We start from the raw sequence: 27,251 nt of genomic DNA, 5'->3' as shown, positions 1-27,251 counted from the left end.
TTTTTTATATATTTATTTCTAACCACTTTTAATTTCTGTGGAGTATTTTATTTAATTTTATTGTTCGGACCGATTTCTGAGACTTCAAAGACGTTATGGGTTTTTTGTTTTATTTTTCTTAAACATATATGTTACTATCCTAGAATTATTACTGTATTATTAAGAAAACCCATTCTTCACATGCAGAAGGAAGGGCTCTTTGTAATTATTCTGTACTTTCAACTAACACGTAAAAAAAGATGACGTAAAACTGGAATTTAATTTAATACTATTCGTAGAAGATTTCATTCCCCCCAACCCCCTAAAAAAGAAGAGAAAAACTTGAAGAACAATCGAATACACTTTATCGAATGTACTTTATCCGTTTTTGCCTTAGTAAACGATGAATACGCTAAGATGTACTAGTAAGAAGGTGTGCTAGAGCTTATTTTAGAAAAAAAATGTTTGAAATATTACAAGAAGAAAACAATGGCCGACTTGATAGATACTGTCATCGGTAGAAGGCAGTTTTTTACCACTGATTTCGATCACCCAAAATAATTTTTATAGAGCGAGGATTTCTAACTACGAATACTTCTGCTTTGTTTTTTTTATTATTTTAATGGACTATTTTTTGCAATTTCTTGAAGTTATACTGATTTCGGCCTTACAAGGAAGTACGTAATAATATTTGCGTTTAAATGTTTTTGTGATAACCCACCAGTATCTACAGAGCATCGCCCAAAATCAACACTAATTGTCAGTAACCAACAGTGCTAAGAATCAAAGGCTGTCGCTTCCACTAGCTACTATTTCATTTGGGACACGGCTGTCAGTGTCCGCTATTTTCCAGGGACGAAAGTGGCAACCAACACCAACCATAGTTTAATTTGTTTTCGAGGGGGGTCACTGGGCAACGCCTGCTAAGGGGTCCTACTAGTAATATATATTCAATTTCCAGTTAAATTTAAACATTCCAGTAAAACGACTTATGCTGATGACATTACCATCTATGGTAGCGCATCAAGGACTGTAAACGACCAAGTTCTCTCCGATCCTCTCTTCTCTTATCTGGAGTACGTAGTACAATGAGGAATGAGGTGGCTGGTTACATTTAATGCATCTAAAACCAAGCTTTTATCTTTGCATCATCAACGCTATAATCCCCATCTGGCATCACTTGATATGAATGGCTCAAGTTTATGGGAGGCCTCATGTTTTTACAAGCTTCCGGGCTTGACCTTTACTCCTGATCTTCTGCCAATCCAGTAGATATCTCACTGCTGATGTAATTCTCCATCTATATAAAGGCCAGGTACGTCCAAGGATGGAGTACTGTTGCCACATCTGGACAGGAGTTGCTAGAAAGGACTTATCGTGCCTTGATAGAGTACAAAATAGACTTCGTAGCCTCGTAGGGGATGTACTTTTCTCTTTCAATCTTTGGTCCCCCATCACAAAACTTTCACAAGAAACACTCGTCTAGCTGAAAACACTATCAATAATTCCCCCCACTCTTTATCTGTGTCTAAACCTACACGTAGATTCCATGAACAAAGCTCCTTTATTAGAACTGTACGCGTGTGGAGCTGTCTTCTGTTTGCCTACTTTTCAGCCAACTACAATATAGTTGTCTTCATGTCTAACATAAGCAAGTTCTTGATAAAACGTTTCACTTGACTTAACAAATTTACCAAATTTCCATTAATAACGAGTCCTATATTGTCTAATAGACTACTGTACACTCTTTAAAAATTATTCCCGAGTGGCCCCTGTAACTTGATAAGTGGTGATGCCTATGTAAATTAAAAAAAAAGACTAAATACATATATCGCGATGTTTATGCTATGTATTGTGTTCAGAATGTAATTTCCTATATAGACATCATTCTGAATGCACTTTTACCAGAAATTCAATGCCCCAGCTCTGATTTTGACGTATGTCAATCATAGAGGTCGCTTTCAGATTGTCTCATACCATCAATATCTGCAACAGATAGAGGATTAGAGGATACTTTCGGGTTCTGAATGTATGTTCGGTCACCATAATGCAATTTGCAAATTTCACTGATCAATTCGGACGGAATAAACCAGAAGCCATTACTTGTAGAACGTCCGTCTTATTTTAATTAAAGTTTACTGACCTACGATTAATAATCTCTATCTTTACTACTATATAAAAGTCACTTTGTGTGTGTATGTATGTATATATATATATATATATATATATATATATATATATTATGAAAGATGTCGCTGTGGGATTTCCACAGGTCCCGCTACTCTTTATAAATACACCAATAATGTATTAACATATATGTCATCAAATTTCCACACTAACGTAATGTACTTGCAATAACCCTTATCCCTGAGTGGCTTCCGGGCCTTAATAAGTGGTAATCACTGTGTAAAAAAAATGTCATAATTTATGATTTTTGGAATAAAATAAGTGGAAAAAATAGTGGATTGTTTTTATAATATAACAGATCATCAACACTCGTCTCTTATATATTTTGTAACCATTCCTTTAAAAGCTTTTGGTTCATTTACCAATGAATTTTTATTACATGTAAATGTTTATCACAGAGTTCATAACCTTTCGTCCCTTCTTTTGAAAAAAAAACTTCTCATTAATGTGTATCCGCATTTTCGTATTCATCTCTTTCAGGTTTTCTGCTTTATTATTAAAATTTCAAAGACTATTGTAAGGCAATGAATTTAGCCCTAAGCTAGGTAAACCATACCTTTGTGAATACGTCTAGACTGGTATGAATGAATAGGATATAGAATTAACAAACAATAAAAACAAAAAATACTCAAGCAAAGAACATTTTTTAAAATTAAATTTGGTGTTTTTTGTTCTTACGTTTACACATAAACATACACACGTATTATATTATATATATATATATGTTTATATATATATATATATATATATACATATATATATATATATATAGAGAGAGAGAGAGAGAGAGATATGGTGATTGTCACTTCTTTACAGAAGAAGACCATCTTTCCCTTGCTTTATTGTTGATTACTCATTCATTTTCATGTATTTTTGAAATATTTTTTTAATTATACACACATATATACACTTATACACACATACATATATACATGTGGAGATGTGATCAAGACGCATCAATTCCTATTTTCTGTGGGAACGAAGGTGGCTCTTCAGACCAGCCCTCCTCTTACGCAGTCTGTTGCAAAGGTCGCACTTAAGCTGAGATTGAGGGATGCCAACTGGTGCTGCTCTACTGTGGACGCTTATATGACGTTTCAGGCCTCCACTCGATTTACAGACCACAGAGCAAACAGAACATATGTGTCCTGCAATTATTTTCCCCATCAAAGAAAGATTGATCTCCATGTGAACGCTTGTGGCTAGCTAGGCCAGCTCCGGATAAAGTCATTTTACCGCATAAATCACAGGTGTGGTTCTGCATGAAATCATCCGACAGACCTGATATATCTGACCTATTTTTCTTCCGGATATCGCACTTCATTTTTGTATGCTCATATTGTTTCTTCTCAAAACTATCACAGCCATGATAGACCAAGGAGCGCCACTTTTTACGATCATTGGAAGCACTTTCCCAACTGAACCCGTCAATACCAAGAGCTTTAAGATTATCTTTGATGTTATCCTTAAAGCGTTTCCTCGGTTTAAGTTGTGGACGCTTTCCTTGTGTAATTTCACCATAGAACAGGAGCTTTGGCAATCTATCGTCGCCCATCCTATTCAGATGTCCAGCCCACCTCATCTGATTGCGTATAATCAACTTCTCGATACAAGGTACGTCAGCTCGCATGAGAACATCCATATCAGGTATAAAAGTGCTCCACCTGATGCCCAGAATGTGTTTCAGGAATTTCTGGTGCGCGCTCTCCATGACTTTTATGTGTTTACTATAAGTTGTCCAGGCCTCAGAAGCGTAAAACAGGGATGGTCAAGCACAAGGTTGATAGACACTGATCTTTGTATGAATAGTTGTATCACTGTCAGACCAAATTCGCTTCTCTAAACAACCTAGTGGCACGCTGTATCCTATAGTTGACCTCAGCATCCAGGGTTCCATCTCTGACGAGAGTACGATCCAAATGCACAAATGTGTCAACCACGGTAAGTTTCTGGCTGTTGACAAAATATTTGGTTCCACATACAGACTACCGGGTGGAGGTGTGAATATGACCTTAATCTTCTTAAGACTAATAGTAAGCCCAAAAGACGCACAGAACCCCGAAAACAGATCCATGATACCCTGCACATCCCTCTCACCATGAGCCACGAGATCGGCGTCATAAAGCAATTTTTTTTTTTTTTTTTTTTTTTTTTTTTTTTTTTATTACATTTTCACCCCAAACAAGGCAAATTGCCACTTTGGTGTAGGGGGCTACTATCAGGGGCAACAACTACTGGGGTACTATGTAGGGATTTGGGCAGCAAGGTGTCGGTTCACGTTACACTTGAACTTCTGCACGTCAGTACTGTTGGGGAAGCAGGGACCTGGAATGGAATTCCAGAGTCTTGCGGTTCTGGGGAAGAAACTATTGGAGTAAAAAGATCTTTTACATCTAGGGACCTCTACAGTGTGGGGGTGGGATCTAGTAGCCTGTCGGGTTTGTCGAGGGTGCTCGCGTCGTGGGGGCACAAGTGATTGCAGTTCATCAGAGCATTCACCACTAAAATACTTGTAGAACAGGCAGAGGGATGCAACATTTCGTCGATGGGACAGAGGCTGAAGCTTAGATGCCAGTTCAGGGCCTATCAGATTTGCGACTCTCTTTTGAACCTTGTCAAGGAGCGAGAGACTAGTAGCAGATGCACCAGCCCAGATGTGGCAGCAATACTCCATACATGGGCGAATGGTGGCCTTATAGAGGTACAGGATACTTTCGGGTGTTAGTAGTTTTCTAGCACGGTAGAGAGAGCCCACCTTTCTTGCAGCGGCCCTGGCAATGCCTTCAATGTAATTGTTCCAACTCATGTTTCCTGTGAACGTTAGGCCAAGGAGTTTGAAAGATGGACTCTCAGATAAAGAGTCGTTGGCCATTGCTATTGGTGGTAGAGAGGGTTTCTTGTAATTATTGAATGAAACTAGTTTAGTCTTGGCAGCATTGAACGCGACCAACCACTTTTGTCCCCATTCCACTACAGATTGGAGGTCTTCCTCTAGTGTTTCTGCCATTTCTTTAGAAATGTGTTCATTCGTCTTCCTGTCGTGTCTGCCATAGAGTGTAGTGTCATCAGCATATATACCCATCTCAGAGGCAATGTTGTCGGGGAGGTCATTTATGAATATCAGGAACAATAGAGGTCCAAGGATAGAACCCTGGGGCACTCCCGCATTTATATCATATTGTTTAGATGTGCGACCGTCGAGGACTACCTGGATTTTTCTCTTATCTAAGAAGGATTTAATTATGTTAAGTATTCTACCAGTGATACCGTATGATCTGATTTTACTGAGGAGACCCTCATGCCATACCCTGTCAAAAGCCTTAGATATATCTAGAGCTACCGCTCTGCCTTCCCCCGCTTTGTCCAGTGATTGGTATATACGTTCAGAGATCACGGTGAGGATGTCTGCTGTGGAACGGGCTTGTCTAAATCCATATTGTTTGTCAGTCAGTAGTTTAGCATCTGTAAGATGATGGATTAGAGCGTGGTTAATTATGGTCTCAAATATTTTGGCAAAAAGTGGAAGGAGGCTAATGGGGCGATAATTTGATGGGTCTGTCCTTTCACCAGAATTCTTGAATACTGGTACAACAGAAGCAGTTTTCCAACAGCCCGGAAAGCAAGCTTCATTAAGACATTTGTTGTAGAGTTTGGAGAGAACTGGAGCTACTTCGGCTGAGCACTTTTTTAATAGCACAGCTGGGATAAGATCGGGTCCACATGCTTTTGAGGTGTCAAGGTTTTTTATGATAGCATGCACCTGAGCAGGGGTGGTTTTCAGATCGTCTAGTGTGGCGTCTGTCCGCATAGGAAAGTCAGGTAGGGGGTGGTTGGAAGGGTCCAGTGTGGAGTTTGAGGCAAACCGACTGGCAAGCATGTTAGCCTTGTCGGTTGCTGAGGAGACAACCTCGTGATTGTTGGTTAGTGGGGGAATTGTCGATTGCCCATTATTTACTACACTGTTGTAGATTTTCCAGAAGTCTCGAGTTCCTAGTTTTTGTGCTTCGATGCGCTTTTTAGTGGTTTCCGTAAATTCTCTCTTAGCTGTCGCTATTTCTTTCTTAACGTTATTTCTAGCTTCTATATACTTCAGTCTGTTTGAACTGGACTTATGTCGGTTAAACCTACGGTATGCATGCTGCTTTTGAGTAATGGCAGTTGCACAAGTCGACGTAAACCATTGGGGAGAGTGGGGCTTACTATAAAATTTCCGCATGGGAACATGCGCTTCGATTGCAGTTTTGAACCAGTCAGTGGTCTCGTTTGCACACTGTTCAGCAGGGAGAGAGAAAATATTTTTCCATGGAGCATCTCTAATTAGTTCCCTGATGGCTTCCCAGTCAGCCTTATTATAATATCTCGTTGTTTTGAGCACTGGCTCTTCAGTTTTGGGTCTAGAGTTTAGGGCGATTTCAACCATTATCACTGCATGATCAGCGTTCCCGAGTGGGCTGTGGGCCTTCGCTATGCAGTCATCGGGAACTGTGGTCAAAAACAGATCTAGAAGTGATGCGTGTTGTTCTTCCTGGTCAGGGAAACGGGTTGGAAACGTAACAATTTGTGATAGGGAGTGAGATATAGCGAAGCTATGGGTTGTGCTGCCCGCTGCATCTGTGTGAGCAGAGAATCCAAGCCAGTTTTTGTGGTGGACATTAAAGTCACCAAACACATGTATTTGTGCGCTAGTGTCGAGGGACAGTGCCGTGTCTATGCTGTCAGATACTTTGTTTATTATGGAGCAGTCCTGAGTCGAGGGAGAGCGGTAGAGAAAATAATAGTAGCTAATACTGTGTTGCACGTTTAGTCTAAAGCACATAAAGGCTTGATCATCTGTTTCTAGGTTTGTTTCTCTAGTCAAGGGAAGGGTATTACGAATGTAAACTCCAAGTCCGTGCATATGTCTGTCAGAGTCCTTACGGCAGAGTGGGAGATATCCAGGCATGTTAAAGTGGTTAGAGGGAATGGAGGAGTGTAGGTTAGTCTCACTTAGTGCTAAGATATCCGGGGTATTTGTTAAGAGAAATGCTTCAACATCAGCTAAGTTAGTTCTAAGCCCACGGATATTTGTGAATGAGAGCCTCAAGGGAGGAGGCAAGTTGAATTTGTTTGTCCCTAATCCTGGTTTAAGCTTATTTTTAGATTGTACTGTCGTCATATTTTTTTTTAAGAGTTTCGGTAAGGGGGAGCTAAGCAAGAGGTTATGCGGAGCTTCAGACATGCATCACAAGTAGACCATCAGCTGACCTTTCTCCAATTAGGATTGTGGCCTCAGGAAAGCCCACCGGGGATGAGTGCAGGGTCCCTTTCCATGCGCGTCATGGCACTGCAAACAACCCGATATTCACGAACCAGGTACTGAAAGGTCCTTTTATTGGAAGGATATATATATATATATATATATATATATATATATATATATATATATATATATATATATATATATATAATGACAAGAGAGCAGATACCACCTCCGATAAACGAAGGTCTTTATTAAAGTGGACCAGATACAATATATATATATATATATATATATATATATATATATATATATATATATATATATATATATATATATGTATATATATATATATATATATATATATATATATATATATATATATATTGTAACATATGTGATAAAAGATGGGGAATTAAGTAACACATAGACGTAGGGGTATTAAAGGAATCTTACGATAAAAGCAAATATCGTATATGTTTGTAACACGTTACCAAAAGAGGGGGGTATAAGGGAATTTACGGGAAAGCAAAATCCCAGTATTTTATCGGACATGTGACAAGGATGAAAATAAAGGAATGAGACACGAGGGCGAACCCAACCAAAAACACGAGAAAGAACGAAACAAGAAACACCAGTATAGAATAAAAAAATAAAACAAATTACTAGGGTATGGAAAGGGTGTCTTTATCTAATATCCGAAAATACCAACGAGGAATACATCAATGCAAAAAATATATATTAGTCCAAACGAAACAATGGCAATATGAACTCGTTGACTTAGATATATGAGAGAGAGGCAACTTAAGGTGTTTGTGTTTCTTTTCGCCCTTTTTTCTTTTAACTTTCGAAGTGAACTTTAACATTCATTTTATTCGCCTCAGGCGACAGTTTATAACATGTGATATTTCCGTATCCCTCCAACGTTTTGGTTATTCCTGGAGTATCGTGTCTCCTGTGTTCGTGAAATTTACATCCTGTATTTCGACGAGGCCGGCTTATTCTCCCAGTTTTATTTCTTTCCTTTCGTTGTTGATGGATGGGGTGTCGATATTTTCTATCTCGACGACATCACTTCCTCTGTCGCTGGGTGGGAATTTTTTCACGCCCACTCGGCACGACGGCCAGGCGGTAACTGTTGTACAAAAAGGTATCTCTTCCTCCCTTTTTTTCTCTGTCTGTCCTCTATACATTTCTTATCTCTCTCTCTTTTCTTTGTTGCTAAGCAACTAGCAGAGTTCATAAAGTATCTTTCTGAACAAATGACCCGGTCATCTCTCTAGCTGATTTTTCCGTTGAACGTCTCTCCCACCTCTCTCTCTTCCTATACATTTTCTTACTTCCCCCTGTTTCTTCTTTATTGTCTCTTTCTCTCTCTCTATGCATTTTGAATCGGTGATAAAATATAAGAATACCAAAAAAAAAAATAAATAAAAAAAATTATACATTTCTCGTTGGCTTAAAATTGAATATTTCAATTTTTATTTAAATACGTAATCCAATTTAAGCGTTATGCCACACACATATATATATATATATATATATATATATATGGTAAGAAGCTGATGATCCTCGTTTTCTATTTACAAAATTTTAGTTAAAGTTTTCTCTTTTCATCCTTATGTAGTTAAATTCTGTTTTAAAATTGAAGACTTTTGCGAAATCGGCTTATGCAAATGCTAAGTCTATTTCTATTTAACAATTTTAGTTAATGACTTTTTCATCCTTATATAAATGCATTCTCTCTGGTCATTAAAAAACTTTTAGAAGTCGGATTATATAGGTGCTTAGTCTGTGATTATTATTATGAGATGAGCTGAAAAGCCACCTCCTTGTCATGCACAGTGTTTAATAGTGTTGAAAGAACCTCATATATCGAAATCGACAGAAAATTCCATTATATATATATATATATATATATATATATATATATATATATATATATATATATATATATATATTCTCCCCCAAACCTTTGACCTTGACCTTAATGTAGAGTAGACCAAAAATTGCTGCTATGGGTTTAAATTATTTAAAATAACAGCAAGGTGAGAATTGATTCTAAATATTTCTCATATGTTATATCTCACTCTTTTGGAAAAAAAATGTACGATTATGAATATCTCCAGTATCAAATAATTCTTACGAACATTTGGAAGGCTTTTTAAAAAAATGTTAGTATATTTTTCGATAAAAATATTTTTGATATCTTTGATGTAGTTTTAAAAATAGATTTACATTTTAATGTTGAAAAATATTCTCATATTTTTCGCCTCTTGTCAGTAGAAAAGAAATATTAACTACTTTTCTTATTATATTCTTACATATTTTCACTTATATTTTAATGTTTCCGGGGTCCGAATCTCTCTACAAGCGTTAATCGTGACACCCTTCATGATGATTCCCGAAAGGATGAAACACTAGTGTCTGTAGGTATTTTATAATTATTATAGTAAATAATAATGTTAGCCGCTTTAACAAACTTGTTTCTTATCGTAAAGCACTTTCAGTTGAAATAAAGTAGGTCGACTTAGCTTATACGCGCAGATCGTCATGTAATGATTATTTCACTCTGACTGACGTCAAAACATTTCATAAAAATTAATGTTTAAATTCCAACTGTATCTCTCGCGGTTGACGGTAGCCGAATGGTTCGGGTCCTTGATAATGAAGCCAGGATTGACTTCTGTTGCTGGGGTCCGAATCTCTCGACTGGCGTTTATCGTGGCACCCTGCATTGATGATTCCGAAAGAATGAAACACTATCCTCTATAGGTATTTAATAATTATTATAGTAAATAATATATATATATATATATATATATATATTTACTATATGAGAACTGATATATTATTATTACTATTGTAGATTAATACACTTAGTTAAATAACTACTCGAAGCAAAAATAAGATCTACTTGTATGAAATCAGAGCGAAAGATCAGTTTCGCACAAAAACTCAGATAATATGATAATACCATTTTCGAGTATTTCTCTCGATTCACAATAGTTGACTAAAAATATGTTATTTTCTGTGTAGAAAACTTTATGCGTTGATTTTTCTGGCATAAGGCTACATTTTTAGGTAGTATTATTTCACGATCTTGCCAGTCAGTTTTCGAATTAGTAGTAAATGAATTCCTGAACATTCTTATAAAGCTTCGATGCCCTGCTTTATGGTGATTAATGTTTACAAAATTATTGAATACAAATACATTCTGGAACATTCAATATTTTCATACATGAGATTTTTCTAAGAATTTGAAAGTCAGTTTAAATGATTTTCTATTCGATATTTTAAATATGTCCAAATGCAAATCTCGGACAGTCACAAAACAATCGATTTAAGTTTAGTGACAATTTTATTTTTAGTATTTAATTATCCTGAAGTATCTTCTTTAATTAATTAAAATCTTCGTCGGGATTATTTATCATTCTGTTCACAATTAAAGATTTAATGCGGTTATATTAAATCCAGGCATAAACTCTATCGTATCTCACGCGGGACAATTCAAATTAAATAGCGCTAGTTAATAATAAAAATAAGAAACAATAGAATATGTAAATGTAATTCGTCAGACGCCAATTTTTAATTGATGTTTGGGAGTATTTATTTCCACACTGACGAGTAGAACAAAATATAGAAGAGAACAAAAAAAGACAGAATGCATTTCCTTAATTAAAGTCTGCTCTCCCCCCCCCGAAAGTGGATTCATATTTTTTTCATGCTTTATACAAAAGTTAAATGACATTTTTATGGCAGTATTAAACATAAAAGAACATTTTTAAATGTCAATTTTCCTTTTGTAACTTCTTCCGGAATTCGGAAGATTAATTAATCCAATTTCTAAACAGTTATTTTAAAATAAATGCCACAAGTATCATCGCACCAGGATAGAAATAAAATGTTTTCTTCTGAAATTTTCATAATGTTCTATTTACGTCTATAATTTTTCTCTTTTTTAATTTTTCTTTTTTTTTTCTGTAATTTCATGAGAACATTTTAATTTCTTCAGCAACGATTTCTGTCACTCAAAACACATGTGTGCCGTCTTTTTTATTGTCTTTTGAAGTATGTTATTAGACAGCATATTGAATTATATTCGTTATAAAAAAAAAAACTGCAAATAATAACGCAATGAAAATGAACTTTAACAAAATGTTTCTCTGTGGGTTTTGTGGAAGACTTCAAGAAATTCGCTGTCTTGTATTTTAAATTTTTTAAAAAATATATTTTCGAAAGAGGATTAAAAATTATAACGAAGTAAAACGTTGGTAGTTTCAATGATATTTGAGTTGTCTTAATTATTTAACAAATGGAATGTTATTTGGTTTGTCTATTGCCCGAAATGTCAACCATTTGCAAAAAAAACTTATTTGAAACAATTTACTTAATCGCAAAACGGTTACGATATTTATTTATAATAGAGGGATTAACGACTTAACTAGAATATTAGTGTTGTTTTATCTTTGGATGGGTGTGAATTTTTCTACCATTGTCAAAATTACATTAAATCGTACATTACGAAAAATATATTATAAGATTTGCATGTTTAATTCAACGTTATTAATTTATGTAATTTACAAAAATATATCATACTAGCAGGATGCCCGGCGTTGCCCAGTCGTAAAATACACATTAAATATAATATTCCTATGAATGCAGATTTCATAGTTATTATTATAGATCCAATTCTCTATGAATTATAATTCAATATATCGTTATAATCAATAACGTTATTAAAAACAATGACTCCGGTTTCGATCCGCCAAATCAAATCCAAAACGTTTAGCGCCCCAGGCTTATTATTAATCGTTTCATTGTTTTACCAACATATTAAACAAAAGATAAGGAATTAATCGCCTAAGAGCTATGCATGTTTAATTTTCGTATGCACAAAATAAGCATCAGAAATAACAGTTTTACTCGACTTAACCTGCCAAGGTCAACTGTTGTTTTAATTTTTTTATTTTGACTACTTACCAGTTACTCTTCCAGGCTAAAAACAAAATCCAAATTGTTCCACAGGTCGAAATTACCTATATATAAATTTATAAATCTGTAAGTTAACAATCGAGAAAAGATTTTGGTAAAGACCTTCCGCGCACACATAGACAATATCACTATTAGCTATATATATATATATATATATATATATGAAAACTTCCACAGCCAAACAACGTCGCAGCTAACAAGAGCCATGAAAGTCAACGAACCGGAAGTCCAAGACTCGAGTTTCGCCCTAATTTGGGTTAATCAGTTAGACACATCCGAACTCAGGATTCGAAACCCGAGCCTCTTGTATGCGAGGCAAGCACTCTACCAACTGAGCAAACGCCCCGCACGCAAGAATTTCTATTAACCAACAGATCAAGCAAACAGCGCCGAAATCCGACTGTGAAATGAACCTACTTCCGTTTCGTTGACTTTCATGGCTCTTGTGAGCTGCGACGTTGTTTAGCTGTGGAATTTATTATATACAATCTCTCACATTCTGAAAATCATATATATATATATATATATATATATATATATATATATATATATATATATAGCTATACAAAGACAGTACTGTTTCGCTGTGTCACAGCTCATAAGTTCGGCTAGACTCGCAAATACCTCAAGCCAGGTATGAAACTCGACGCCTAGACGACATTCGGCGCTTTACGTTTTTTGCCTGCTGCTTAATAATTAAAGTTCGTTTTTTTTTAAAAGTAACAGCAAATTAACGATTGTTAAGTGGGTCGAAATTCTATGACTGAGTATATTGAATGTTGTTTTTATTATTTTTACGTCGCAAAATTGGGCTTTTTATATCAATGTAAGTGCGATAAAAACTACACTTTATATAGATATGGTTTGGATACATAGATAGATATGGTTTGCATACATAGATTTTTTTCAATACTCAAACAATATTTGAATACCTTAAGGGGACTGACTTAGTTTTTGAAATCTTTATTGATGATATCAAGGATAACACGATCAACCGCATGGTATTTTATTAACGGCGGGTTAATTTGGAAAGTTACAAAAAAAAAATAACATAAAGACAATGTACTTGGATTTCTGGAAAAATTGTTTGTGTTAATCTAATTTATAAAACTCATTATGTCTGTCTGTCTGCTTCCATATTTTCACACTCTATCTCTACAGAAACTAAAAGTCGCAAGGCGGCGCTAGGGACCTCAAATTATTGGATTTTTTGTGAGCCGTTATTTTATGGGTCTTTAATTGGTTAAAAAGATTTTTAAAGGGTAAAAAGTGAAAGAATCTCTATACATTTTGCAGGTCTATTTTAGTTAATGTTTAATTTTCAATCTTTATCAGTTCATATGCGTGTCACGTGGGTACAGTGGTAACGTCACCAGCTTTGAATGCTATAGTTTTACTTTCAGTTTCGATTGCAGCTGATGGCACTCAAATACTTTTGTCTTTACTATTTAAATTACGACTCAATAATAATATATACGAAATATGGACAAATTAAAATATCATATTTAAGCGTATTTCATGAGCAGACAACGCCCTCTCCCTTGCTAGCATAATTCTTAAAACTCAGACGCTATCTGTTCCGAACCTAAAAGTCGCAGAGCGGCGCAGCGAGTCTTAAATGATTGGATCTTTTTATGAATCGTTCCGTAATGAGTCTTTAGCGGGTTTAAATACATTTTAAGGCGCCACAAATTGGTCAAAATTGAAATAATCTTTATACATTGTGTATATTCATTTTCGTTTATTTTTAACGGTTTTATATGTGCGTGCTATGAAGTTACATGACTCCAAATAGAATTAAGATAAAATGGAAAGATGTGGTTTATAAGTTTATAAAAGGAAAAGCGGGGGAAGGGGACATGTATGAGTATTGGGTGTAGATTTAAAGTTAGTACAACTAAAGTTAGTAGGTTAAATATGGCTTATGGATTAATAATTATATTGCAAAAGTATAGTATAAAAATTAACCTAAACATAGATTCCATGAACAAAGCTTCTTTCTTAGAACTGCACGGCTGTGGAATTGTCTTCCGTTTTCCTGCTTTCTTTAAGTCCAACGTAAACAAATTCTTGATGAGCCGTTCCACTTAAGTTAACAAATTTACCGAATTTCTATTACTAACGATTACTATATTGTCCAATTGACTACTGTACACTCTTAACCCTCATCCTCGAGTGGTTTTGGGCCTTGATAAGTGGTTATGCCTGTGTAAAAAAGGTATAAATTTTAGATAATGCATGTCTACTCAATATACCTAAGTACTTTAATGAAAGGTACTCCGAGAGACTACAACCCATTGTACCCCCTTCGACGAAAATACCTTCGACAAACCCGACCATCAACAAAATCCAACTCTGCACGGTAAAAATCCTAGATGTAAGAAAACCTTCCTACTCTAATAGTTTCCTATACTAGAACTGCTAAACTTTGGAATTCGCTTCCGGGTTTCTGTTTCCCTGACTCTACTGACATGCAGAATTTCAAGTTTAATGTAAACAGATATCTTGCTGCTCAACTCCCTACATAGTATCCCTACAAATTATGTCCCAGATAGAAGCCCCTTAGACCAAAGTGGCACTGTGCCTTGTCTGGGGTGAAAATGGAATAAAGATAAAGATAACTATTGATGTTTAGTATCGATCTTTAACGTTCTATCTTCTAGGGTTAAGGAAAATAAAATCCCTTTCCGATGGTACATGCAAAGAACAATGCATGTGAGTTTATAGCAGCATGGAGAGCAGAGGAATTGGTTTTTGTTCAGTTGGAACAGAAGAAATGATCTAATTGACATGAATCCAGTATTAATATGCAAAATAACTATCCTTTTAAATTCGACATTTAGAAGATACTTATTCCAATTATTTTAGTATAAAAAATAAGAAACCATATAGATGCGGCTAGTATAGGCCTTATATTTAAGCGTACACTAAGGCAAAGAATAACCATTTAAGAGCTTCAAAATAGAGTGAAGAAATATTGGAAATAAAACCAATCTTATATTTATGCTAATACCCGTCATGGGGCAGGAATTTTCTTTGTGCGCAAACAGCCACATAAATACATACAGACATACATAGTCATAAAAACATACAGAGACACGAAACCCTTTCTCTCTCTCTCTCTCTCTCACACACACACACACACAAACACACACACACAAACACACACATACACACACACATATATATATATATATATATATATATATATATATATATATATATATATATATAGAGAGAGAGAGAGAGAGAGAGAGAGTTATCTACATACGGTATTGTTTCGTTGTATCACAACTCATCAGAACAGCTAGACCAGCACCTTTCTCTAGCTAGGAATTGAACCTATAACCATCGCGTTGATAGTTGGCAGTTCTAACATCCTCTCCCTGGAATCATCAAATGTCCTTTAAAGGAGAGACTCGCCCACGGCTTTTACAGTGCTCGAGCTGCTTGTTCATTTACAAACAAACAAAAACACAAAAATGCCCTTTTCTTTCTATAGAGGAAGTAACTTGTCCTCTAAAAATATAAATACAAAAAGTAATAAATAAATCAAAATAACATTTCAAAAATTAATTTTATTTTATGCAGGTAACTTTTTTTTTTGCATAGGTGATTCAGGTTGTAATGGGGCCGTTTCACCTAGAAGCAATAGTAGATTTTGTAGCAGTGTCATAGCAGCATAATAGCGTGTGACCAAGATCACAGTGTAGTCTCTGTTCTGACGCTGCACTTGACTTTTTTTATTCTCGGTTAGTGGAGGAAAAATCCTTCATGACTGAGAAAATTTTTATTGTTGTTCCTATCCATTATTTTGGGGAGCTGGATTTTCCCCACATGAAAAAAAAAAAGCAAACCTTGTGTCAAACTCTGCCCTCGTGGAGAGGTTAGTAAATATGAGTAGTAGCGTGTGTAGGTATGTGTGTATGGAGGCCAACAAACGATAACAAATCGAACTTGAACAGGAATCTAACATGAACAGATATGAAAGATTAAAACGCGAAACCACATATCAGAGAGAAGACAGCATGAAACGCAACCAAGAAAAACAATAGAAATAAAAAGTAACATCATTTTAAAAAATACGCAAATCTAATCGAGAAGAACGGATGAGAAAAATGAATGCCAGTAAAGATGGAATATAAAAGAAATAAAAGAAAAAGAAAAACAAAAAGAAAAGGAGGGGAAAATAATCAATTTCGAATGCGTCATCTATTTGAAAGGTTCGAGCGGGTTTGATTGAGCGTGGCGGGTCCCTTTTTACTCTAATCCATTTCTCAATAAAGAAGAAAAAAAAAAAAACGCATATTTCCAGATCGGTGTTGGTAGGAGATTACAATGGCTTGCATCCGTTTGCGCATGAAGAAAGACGAATTCAATATGAAGGAATAGGGCGTAAGGCATTTTTTTTTATTCGATTTCAGTTTTTCTTTTTTTATTGAGCAGCAAACTAAACCGACTCGTTGGTAGAAATGAAACGAAGAAGGTATGAACGTACACAAAGGAAGAGGAAACAAAAGGTGACGCTGTCTCGGGAAATAACTGACTCGCAAAAGGAAAGAAAACGAAAGAAAGGCGATACAAATAAACAAACAAAATAAAAGCAACGAAAGAATATAAAAATAAAAAAAAAACGCACAGGCACTTAAGCTTGTTTGGAGCCTTGTCGTGACGCATATTCTGCTTTGCCGCTCGTCCGTACTCTGTGTACGTGTGTTCAAGAAAAAATAACGGCTACACCTTGTGTGCGATTTCTGTTAACTTTACTGTTTGATTCTAGTTGTATGCATTACTTTAAGAGGAAAGAATACTAAGATGTTTTGTACGCGCCCATGAGTTCAAAACGTTTATTTATGCTCTGCTTTTCGCGCGCTGACAACTACTTTTAAAAGTAAAGACAATTTCCTTAATATTGTAATAAGTCACACACACACACACACACACACACACACACACACACACACACACACACACACATATATATATATATGAGTATTTTAGAAGGCTATAGCAATGGGTGTTACCGGTGTAGTGGTGTGGAATATATATATATATATATATATATATATATATATATATATATATATATATATATATATATATATATATATATATATATATGATTAGTTTTTTTGGAAAAAGAAATCCAGCAGAGTGCTCAATTAAAACGAAAATCCCAAATGTAAGAGCATATTTATATTTTGTGTACAGAAAGTTGTTAGATAAGACAAATCATTGGTGCCGTCGGTTTCAAGCCCGATAATAGGGACCGTTTAAGGTATCCTTATCAAGCTCTCTTCAGCCGATATTCGTCTCTATATTCTATATTCGTCTCTATATTCTATATTCGTCTCTCTCTCTCTCTCTCTCTCTCTCTCTCTCTATATATATATATATATATATATATATATATAGATATATATATATAATGGTCATTAGTAAAAACCTGAAGGTGCTCAAAACTATTGCAGAACAAACATATGTTTATTTTTATTTTATTACCGTTTTATCTGTTTAGTTACACATGTTTCTGTTACCGAATCGTATCAACGATCCGACAGCTAAACAGATAAAACGGTAATAAAATAAAACACATAAAAAAAACTCCTGACCCCCTTAAGTAACACATTCTATCAACACCCCCAATACTAATGATTACTACAAAACTACCTCAGTGATTACTGTACACGCAATAACCCTTATCCCTGAGTTGCCTACGGGCCTAGATAATTGGTGACCCCCATGTAAAAAAAACCATACACACCCATACATACACACACACACACACACACACACACACACACACACACATATATATATTTATATATATATATATGATATATATATATATATACATATATATATATATATATATATATATATATATATATATATATATATGAGCATTTTAGAAGGCTAACGCAATGGGCGTTACCGGTACAGTGGTGTGGAAAATGAACAAAATAAACAAACAGGTGGAAATCCTGTAAAATATTGAAATATCGTACGTCTATTTTTTTTTTCAAAGTCGCATGTAACATCACATATAAAATCAATAGATGGGAACTAACTGTTTCGGACCGGGATGGTTGGTGTCTTTGATATTTCGGGATAACATCACTTTGTCACCAAAAAATAAGGTGTAAAAAAAATGAATATTTCAAAAGAGAGAAACCGCCAATTTTTTACACCTTATTTTTTTGACAAAAGAGACACTCCAGCTTTCAATTCGCCAATTTGGCTCGACCAAAAAGTACACCAATACGCCAAATTTTATTCCGTCATAAAAATTAATTTCTTCAGAAAAAACATATTTGTACATGTTTATCCAGCGAATAAATATTAAAGTACTTATGTAAAACCGCGTTTATTATTTTTTTAATCCAATAACGGAGCTAAAGTGGATATTTTGCTTTTGCCCTGACAGAAGTCAAAATAGATTTCGTAGCCTCGTAGGTGATGCATTTTTCTCTTCCATGCAACCTCTTTCTCACAGAAGAGACGTTGCAAGCCTGTCTTTACTTTATTGTTTTTTTTTATGGCAAGTGATCGTTTGAGCTCCAATCTATGGTCCCCATGCCAAACCTTTACGAATAGCAGTTGTCTAGCTGAAAACACCATGAATAATTTCAACCACTCTTTATCTGTCTTCACATATCTTGCTGAGTAGTTCCAAACGCTATTGATCGATTTTAGATTCATTACACAATGTGTAGGCCATACTAATGCCGTATCGTACCCAATCACCCCAGCGTTAGGGTTAAACTGAAACGTTTGCTCATAATCATACACAATGCATCGTTTAATCGAGCTATTTGATTTGCGTATTAAATAACCCGCAAATGGTAATATGACGAAAATCTAATAAATTAATTACTTTTTAAAAATGGAAGAGTTGTATATGGGCATTAAAAATGCAATAAAATATCCATACCTTGTGATGGAAACCGTTCAACCAAATTAATGGATGAATCTTTGATTATATTTTTACGCTAAACATTACAAAAGGAAATGTCAAGCCGTAAACGAAATAAAATTAAGTAATTTTTTTATTCATTGTTAAAAATGCTTCCTTGTTGATATTCAATTCTTATTAAAAAGAGATATGATTCTTTGCGTCAATCACTGAAATCTTATTAGATATTTTGAATCAAGAAAAGTGGTTTTGTAAAGCTAGTTGATGAAAAAAAGTAAACCTTAAAAGGCAAAATCATAACTAAGTCTATTCCTGCTATCCATATAACTGTCTTTCTCCATTTCTTTCAATTTACCTCCTTTTAATTATCGCTACTTACGTATTAACTAATATTATTAGTTGTGGCTATATTTTCTTTTTGTGTAATACGAACTTTTTCAATCTTGGATTTTATAGTTAGTTTTATTACGTTTCATTCTTAATAAATACAGAGAGAGAGAGAGAGAGAGAGAGAGAAAGAGAGAGATAGGGATAATAGAAGAAGAAATAAGCGCGATAGACAGTATCTATATCTATTCTATATTCTATATATATATATATACTATTAATAAAATTCTAAATGTTTATTTATTTATTTATGTGTGTGTATATATACCAATAATTTCGATTTTTTATATGTGTGTGTATATATACCAATAATTTCAAAAGGATGCACCGAATAGAAAAATTCTTTTTTCCCTGAAAGAGATGAGTCCTTAGATTGCTCTTTCTACATATGGTTCGTAACGAACAACGCCGAGTCACACAAAAAGCCCGAAATAAGGGTTGTTGGGGCGTTTCGATAAATTGTAGAAAAAGTTACCTGCCTGTGTTAACGGAATTAAGCATTGTCTGTATAGAATCGCGTTAACATCTTTCGGCGTACCGAGAGGATTTGTAGCGCAATGGTTAAGGTGTCTGACTACGAATCAGAAAATTCCAGGTTCGAATCCTGGCAAGTTCGTAATAATTTTAACCATCATTTTACCAAACATTTACTCATTACACTTACCCTTAGTTAGAGTATTTCTGTTTGTTTCTTTTTTCAGTGATTTTGTGTTGTGCAGATAAGAATTTCCAATACTCCGATTTCACAGAGTTAGCGTTGATGGTAAGACGATGTTGAGTGCACTTGATACTGAGTGCACTCGATTTTTTTGTATTATTCTGCGTTGTGTGTGCCGACGCGGCGCAGCCACTAGTATAAAATAATAGGTAGTTGTCAAACAACATACAGTAAGAGGAAATAAAAAAATAGACAAAGATCTAGCAACATATGGGAGAAGAATTTTAAATTTACGGTTAATACAAACAATTAAAATGAAATTTGTTTTCAAAAATAATTTACTCTCCGCACTAAGAACTATTTCCGCATAATTACCATAGCAAGACGCATATTGAAACAGTAATTAAACGATCTGAAAGTTACCCCATCTCAGGTGCATGGTATCATAAAAAAAACTTTGACACTTCCAAAGCATGTAGACCTGATTTCATCCCGACTGTGCTATTAAAAAATGCTTCACTGAAGTAAATTCAGTTCTCTCCAAACTTTACAACAAATGCCTTAATGAATCTTTCTTTCCGGACTGATGGAAAACTGCTTATGTGGTACCAGTTTTCAAAAATTCTGGCGAAAGAACTAATCCATTTAATTATCGCCCCATTAGGCTCCTCCCACTTTTTGCTAAAATATTTGAGTCCATAATTAATCAAGCTCTATTCCATCACGTTACAGATGCTAAACTTTTGACCGACCAACAATATGGATTTAGGCAAGACCGTTCCACATCAGATATCCTAACTGTAATCTCTGAACGTATATACCATTGACTGGATAAAGCAGGGGAGGGTAGAGCTGTAGGTCTAGATATATCTGAGGCTTTTGACAGGGTATGGCATGAAGGTCTTCTTAGGAAAATCAGATCATACGGTATCACTGGACGAATTCTTAACATGATTAAATCCTTCTTAGATAAGAGAAAGATTCAGGTTGTCCTCGACGGTCGTACATTAAACAATATGATATAAATGCGGGTGCTCTTCAGGGGTATATCCTTGGACCTTCATTATTCCTAATATTCATAAATGACCTCCCCGACAAAATTGTCTCTGAGATGGGTATATATGCTGATGACACCACGCTCTATAACAGGCTTGACAGAAGTAGAATAAGGACAAAAATGGAAGGTCACATTCAATGCTGCCAAGACTAAGCTTTTTTCCTTCAATAATTACAAGAAACCTTCTCAACCACCAATAGCAATGGCCAAAGATTCCTTATCTGAAAATACATCTTTTAAACTTCTCGGCCTAACGTTCACAGGAAACATCAGTTGAAACAATTAGATTGAGAGCATTGCCAGGACCGCTGGGAAGAAGGTGAGTTCTCTCTACCGTGCTGGAAAGCTATTAACGCCCGAAAGCATCATGTCCCTCTATAAGGCCACCATATAAGGCTCAAAAGAGAGTCGCCGACCTGATAGGTCCTGAACTGTCAGATAAGCTGCAGCCTCTGTCCCACCGACGAAATGTTGCGTCCCTCTGCCTGTTCTACAAGTGATTTAACGGTGAATGCTCTAACGAACTGCAAGCGCTTGTAGCCCCACGAAGTAAATACCCTCGACCAATCCGACAAGCAGCTAAACTCCACTCCTACACAGTGGACACCCCTAGATATTGGAGAGCTTTCTACTCCAGCAGTTTCTTCCCCAGAACCGCTAGACTTTGGAATTCCATTCTGGCTCTCTGCTTTCCCAACAGTGCTGACATGCAGAAGTTCAAGTGTAACGTGAACCGACATCTTACTGCCCAACTCCTTACATAGTGCCCCAGTAGCTGTTGGCCTTGATAGTAGCCCTCTACACCAAAGTGGCAATGTGCCTTGTTTGGAGAAAAATGTAATAATAATAATAATAATAATAATAATAATAATAATAATAATAATAATAATAACAACAATAACAACAATAATAATAATAATAATAATAATGATGATGATGATGATGATGATGATAATAATAATAATAATGATGATGATGATGATGATGATGATGATGATGATGATGATAATAATAATAATAATAATAATACTAATAATAATAATAATAACAACAACCCAAACATGTCGCATTGGAACCGTGATTAAGTAGATCAATTAGATATGTAATTCTTCAGTGCCGTAATGGCATCAACATTTATAAAACCTAAGTTAAAATCACAGTTATCGGAATGCCTGGTTTTTTATACCAGCATTAGATTATGCAAGACCATGTAACCTATAATATAATGCAGAAGTTATCGATAGAATCCGCACTTTTTGGTAATTTTTCTCTTGCTCCTTCATCTTGGAAAATTATATCTCAAAATGTTTCATTCACTTTTATTAAATATCAAAGGCAACAAAAGAAGACTCCATTCATTAATGCATTGAAGGTTAGCTATGGAACATAAGTAACCCTATTTAATCTATTTTTTACTAATCATTCAGAAAAACGGGTTAAGGTAACGAATTCGAAAATAAAGCTGGGATATGTGAGTTGCCTTGCAGATAATCTTGCAACTCTAGGGAATTGATTAGGCTATATTCAAATATCATCGGAAACATTGTGGCCATTTACGCATTCAAATTATTAAAGTAGCTATCTGTATACTAGTGATATGTGTGTCTTTGCAACTTGTGTTAAAATAAGTAGATTCAATGATTTTTTTTAAATATTGATCTTGTATAAAATAATCCATTTCACATCTTTATATTACTGTTTTTTTTTTCTTGAGTATGTTGTTTTTAAAGACAACAAACTGTTTGTTTATTTTATTTGTCTATACATAAAGTAGCATATCTAATCAACTGATAATATTATAGATATATTCTAAACATTTTCTAAAAATAGCTGTAACACCAGTCCCAAGAATATTTCATAATACTAAACTATATTTGACCTTTAATAACTACACTAGTTTAGACCCCATAACGCTGGTATATGAAATGTACAAAAGTAGATACATCATTATATATATATATATATATATATATATATATATATATATATAAAAGCGAAAATGTATGTATGTATGTATGTATGTGTGTGTGTATGTTTGTGTGGCTGCTAAACATTTTCGACAGACAGAAAAAATATTCAAAAATTTGGTCTCATATGAAAGCCCGGTCTTTCGCCCGACAAATATCGAAAAATTGGGCAAAAACATTCATTTTTTTCACCCTGAAATAAGCACTTTTCTACGGGGGGGTCAGCAAAAACCGTCCTCTCATGACGAAGTCGCTTCTACGCATGCGTCATACGACGTCGTAACCTGATTTAGTTTAAATATTAAAAAAAATGATATAATTTCGTGTACGTCGTGTTAGGTCAGTTGTTTAGAGCTTTGGGTCATTATCTAAGGGTTTTGGGTTCGAATCCTGGTGTGAGATGTTTTTTTTTTCGATTTTTAAAATTTTAATATTGAAGCAGGGTCATTTAAGCCATTTTTCACGTAACGTTTGTTTTTCTTTTTTTTTACTTCGCTTTTTCTTAGGTTTTCATTAACACCCACCAACCACGACCGACCACACACATCAAAAAACATCCGGGCAACGCCGGGTATCCCATCGATTTTTTAAATGTTAATATTGAAACAGGCTTATTTAAGCCATTTTCGCGTGTTTTTTTTGTTTTTATTTTTCAGATTTTTAAAGAGGTTTTTAGCATTCGTTTTTCTGTTTTCTTTTTGGTTTTTGTTTTTCCGATTTTTACATTTACCATCGTTCGTTTGCCATACGTTAGATTTTTGTGTTTTTTTTTTCGATTTTTTAAGTTTTATTTAATATTTAAAAATATTTACTTCGCTTATTGTTATGTTTTGATTACCCCCAACCCACCGCCCGGGTACCTCCCGCATTATTTTTCAGATTTTTTAAAAGAGTTTAACGTTTGTTTTTCTGTTTTCTTTCTTTTTGTTTCTTTTTACTTCGCTTATTCTTATGTTTTGACTACCACACCCACCCCCGCCCGAGCACACACACCTCCAAACACTCGGGCAACGCCGGGTACACCCCCTGCTAGTCTATAATATAAATCTTACCTGTCTGTTTGAATGTATGTATATGTGTATCTATGCTGTTATGTCTGCCTAAAACTTTCGACAAAGGCGACAAATTTTCACGATATCGATATCATTTTAAAACTCGACCCTTTGGACGGCAAATATCGAAACATTGACTAAAAACATTAGTTCCTTCACCCTCAACTGGGTACTTTTCCACAGGGAGTGGTCGCTTTTTTCGCCGATATCTTCGAAAGTCATCCTTCTTTTCAATTGAATAGCCGTAATTTAAACATTGAATTGAACCGCAATGGCAGCAGTTGGATGCTTCATGTTCGATTATTTATGATTATTTATATCGGCTGATTCTGTAACATGTTCATATCCTACATGTTTAACGGCTCGGTATATGTATTCATATTTCGCTAATCTAATGATAAGAAAATAATCTTATTGAAAATATATGGTCTAAACTAAAAATCTCTCAATAATAGTTGATATAATCAATAAGAAAGTTAGAATGGCACATGTGGAATCTTTAATATTATTTCTAATCGTTTTTACTATCACACTATACATGATACGAATAAACTGCCCAATGACTGACTTGTCCATGAACTTCTAGTTAGGAATGACTTCGCTATTGCTTTACAATAATATCGGTATACAGTCATGATTGCCACATCCTTATTAGATGTGGTTCCGAATTTATTTCACATTTATGCGATTATAAAGTTGCATGGTTATTTTTATCAAACATAATATCAATCAAAACACTTTACAGAAACTTGCTAAACTGGTGCCCATCGGAACAAAATAAGGGTATTGCCAAGAGAGCAGTAAGACGCAGATATTAATAAATGACATGTCGCATCAAGATTTGCTCATTAAATACCTATAAAAAACTATAGGACATTCATGAAATGAACTTGGTTGATCACTTGGGTATAAACAGAATTCTGTTTGCATAAAATATACTTGGATTGCAGTAGAAATTAAAACTTTTAGTAATGGTTGCATTGCTAACATTTTTCTCAACCTGTACCTAGAAAACAGATGAAAACACAATTTTTAAGTTACAAAAAAATTCACCCCAGTTTAACCGACGAATTTTTTTTTTTTTTTTTTTTTTTTTACACAGTGATCACCACTTATCAAGGCCCGGAAGCCACTCAGGGATAAGGGTTATTGCAACTACATTAAGTTAGTGAGTAGATTTGCTGAAGTGTTTACTTAAGAGGGCGGTTCATTAGGAATTTGTTAACATTGGACTTTAAGACATCCAAATTGTAGTCCGGAGGGAAGCAGGCAGACGGAACAGAGTTCCACAGGCGTGCAGTTCTAAGAAAGAAGCTTTGTTCATGGAATCCGCGTTTTGATTTAGGCACAGATATAGAGTGGGGGAAATTTTTCACAGTGGATTCAGCTAGACGGGTGTGAAAGATTGGCGAGGGGGGACCAGAGATTGGAGTTCAGACGAGCATCTGCCATGGAAATAACGATAAAACAAGGACAGGCTCGCAACGTTTCATAGCTAGGCTTTTCTTCTAACAATTTTAAACATAGATTTGTAATTGACGTAAAAATGCAAAATCGGATTCATGCAAGGGTTTATTTTTAATACCATATTTACATTCATATACGATATTAATTATTTACATAAATAGACTATGTTAACGGTTTATGTACGTAGGTATTTCGCACGTGCGTGTGTGTATATGTGTGTGGGCATGTGTGTAAGTTCGTACCATGTGGATGTACAAACGGCGGGTACATTTTTTTTATTTAAATGTAAAATGTAAAAGTACAAATGAACTTCATGTGTCTGGGTGTGTTCTTAGATTTTGTATCGAAATGACTACTATAAGAATCGGCAATTTAGAATCGATAAATTTGACAAGAAGGAACAGCCCGATATTGACAAAAGTTAGCACTCTTATACCGCCTAATATAGCACGTGCATTTGAGGAGTTTAATCACTACAGAAGCTGCGCAATTATATAAACATATCAACCACTATACAAAAATAATTTTATAAAATGAGCAATAGGTTCTCTACAGTGCAATGTAGACGACTATGTATTCGAGATCATATCAGGGCGGGGAGACATGTAAAGCCTCTTCCCGCTGTACAGAGGACGGAACCTGACTAAAGCAGCAAATTAAACATTTCGATTAACGAATCATCGATTTCACCGATTTAAATCATAATACAAATATTGGATTGATCTACATGCCAGTTATAATAAATTAAAGAAGCGAAATCAGAAAGAGACAAGACATTCAGAAACGAGACCATGTTTGTGGTAGAAATTAGAAAATTATATGTTTCTTTATGATTAGGGAGGAACGGATAAATAAAAGGATTCCGTAATTATTATTCACTAGTGTGGCCTGTGGAAATTCCACAACGAACACCTTCATATGTAATATATTGATGTGTCAAACCTGTAGATTTTTAGTGTAAATGGAAACGCCATGATATTATTGTAACGCTTTTTTTACAACTGCAAAAAATATTTATATAAGCTAGCAGGGATGCCAGGCGTAGCCCGGTCATAAAGTACGCTTAAATATGATATTTTATTTCTTGAAGATGAAATATATATTATTATAGAGTAAACGTTTTATCGATTTTTATATATTATAAAGTTGCGATATCAAAAATAAAAAAAATATATCCATATGGCCTTGGTGCATCATCTTTAATTGAAACTTAAAACATAACCTATGATATATATATATATATATATATATATATATATATATATATATATATGTATATAAAGACACAGAGACTAAAGCTGTTTTCAGGACTGCCAGCAACCACTGTAAAAGAGTAATAAAAAATGCAAG

At 34.8% G+C, this 27,251-nt stretch overlaps 1 non-coding gene across 1 annotated transcript; it reads left to right on the top strand.

The window, feature by feature from the left end:
• The first annotated feature begins 20,243 nt into the window (after positions 1 to 20,243).
• Positions 20,244 to 20,316, top strand: Trnar-acg (transfer RNA arginine (anticodon ACG)). The gene has a single exon. It is a non-coding gene; the product is annotated as a tRNA-Arg (tRNA).
• The last annotated feature ends 6,935 nt before the right edge of the window (positions 20,317 to 27,251 follow it).

Source organism: Euprymna scolopes, chromosome 14, assembly GCF_053919585.1.
Source record: "Euprymna scolopes isolate OS-2025 chromosome 14, ASM5391958v1, whole genome shotgun sequence".
In the NCBI taxonomy this organism is placed as follows: domain Eukaryota; kingdom Metazoa; phylum Mollusca; class Cephalopoda; order Sepiida; family Sepiolidae; genus Euprymna; species Euprymna scolopes.
The sequence above is the reverse complement of the archived record's forward strand: the minus strand, read 5'-3'. Positions and strand labels throughout refer to the sequence as shown.